This window comes from Peromyscus eremicus, chromosome 2, assembly GCF_949786415.1.
Source record: "Peromyscus eremicus chromosome 2, PerEre_H2_v1, whole genome shotgun sequence".
NCBI classification, from domain to species: Eukaryota; Metazoa; Chordata; class Mammalia; order Rodentia; family Cricetidae; genus Peromyscus; species Peromyscus eremicus.
Genome location: NC_081417.1, coordinates 146,891,395 through 146,893,474, shown reverse-complemented (window position 1 = coordinate 146,893,474; position 2,080 = coordinate 146,891,395).

Below are 2,080 nucleotides of genomic sequence, written 5' to 3'. Positions count from 1 at the left end.
ACAGTGTGTCCCTGCTGGGCTGGTGTCAGGCTGTGGTGACTCCATCTGACCTTCTGGGAAGAAGGAAGAAACCTAAGGGCCTGGAAACTCAGGAAAAGGTGTGGCGGGGTTTTTGTTTTCACCTGAAGTGAAAGTATGAAGTGAAACAGTCACAGAGGAGCTGGCCCCTGCTGCGCTACGGTGGAGGGGACCAGAAGCCCATGACTGCAGCACCCACAGTGAGAGGCTGAGATTTGATGCCCCCAAACTCCGAGTTTTTCTGGTGTTGGGGATGGAACCCAGAGTATTCTGATATGGAGGACATGCTCTTCCCTGTGTCACACCCCAGCAGTCTCATGGCTTTTGTCTGGGACTGGGAATGAGGGGGTCTGTATTCTAGTTTCTGTCCTGTCGCTGAGTCTTTGGACTGGCCCTCTGGGCTTTTCTTTTCTAACTTTGAAGAAGGTAGGTTGATGGTGGCAATTCCTAAAGTCTCTGGACCCTAATATACTGAGTGTGTGTGTGTGTGTGTGTGTGTGTGTGTGTGTGTGTACGTACTCTATACATTAGAACCAGGGCCTCACAATGTGTTAGATAACAGCTTTACCACTGAGCTACAATCTGGGCCCTCACTCTACTAACACTTAATGTAGTCCTCTTATCCATAATAGGGAGGAGTTTGTAATGTATGGGACCACATGTACAGTCTCTGCTGTGATGCTGTGACTCCTTTCTCCTCTCTCTCTCTCTCTCTCTCTCTCTCTCTCTCTCTCTCTCTCTCTCACTCTTGAGACAGGGTCCTGAAACTCACTCTGTAGACCAGGCTGGCCTTGAACTCACAGAGATCCACCTGCCTCCACCTCCCAAGTGCTGGGATTAAAGGCAATTCGCTACCACTGCCTGGCTTAGCCTGGTTATTTTTAAGTTCGGAGTAGAAAATTACTAACAGGGTGGTGGTGGCTCACGCCTTTAATCCCAGCACCTGGGAGGCAGAGGCAGGCAGATCTCTGTGAGTTCAAGGCCAGACTGATCTATAAAGGGAGTTCCAGGACAGGCTCCAAAGCTACACAAAAAAACCCTATCTCAAAAAAAAAAAAAAAAAACTAACAGCCAAGCTTGCCTACAGCAAGGTCATGTGTCTGATAAGCTCTGATATAAACAGGATGGGGACTGCAGACAAGGCTCAGCAGTTAAGTGCACTGCTCTTGCTGAGGATGGAGTTTGGTCCCTAGTACCCACACCTGCCTGTCACTCTATCTAGCTTCAGGGGGAACCCGAAATCTCTAACCCCTTTGGGTACCCTCATTTGAATGCATAGACACATACACATTATTAAGAGATTAAAAAAACAAAACAAATCAAGGAGCCAGAGAGATGGCTCAGAGGTTAAAAACAATGATTGCTCTTCCAGAGGTCCAAGTTTGATTCCTTGTGAGCACCCACATGGTGGCTCACAGCTATCCATAACCCCAGTTCCAGGGACGCAGACTCCTTCTTCTGACTCTTGCAGGCACCTGGCACACACGTGGTACACACATACACACAGACAAAACACTCGTACACATAAAACAAAGAAATCTATTTTTAATGAAAGAAACCAGCAAATGTGTATAAAATGTACAGATGAACCCCCGGAAAGTGGTTTATTTTTTTTTTTTGGTTTTTCGAGACAGGGTTTCTCTGTGTAGTTTTGGAGCCTGTCCTGGAACTCACTTGGTAGCCCAGGCTGGCCTCGAACTCAAAGAAATCCGCCTGCCTCTGGCTCCCGAGTGCTGGGATTAAAGGCATGCGCCACCACTGCCCGGCAAATCCCCGGAAGGTTTTGGTGAGAAAAAGGGGATTATAGATAGCAGAGGGCATAACAAGACCTAGATGGTACCTTTCTCATCACTGAGAACAAAACCAGGACTGGGGGGAGGGGGGGGCTTGCACCAAGGCTGAAAGCCTCCTCTTTATACTCAGTTGGCATGCCTCCTCTTTTAAGCGGATGTCTGGCTTTGCAAGGTCTTTCAAGGTGATAAAACCAACTGCCCCAATTTCACTGTTCTGAATCTCCAGTGTCATTATTATGACGTGAGGATCCATGTTTCTCACGATTTGG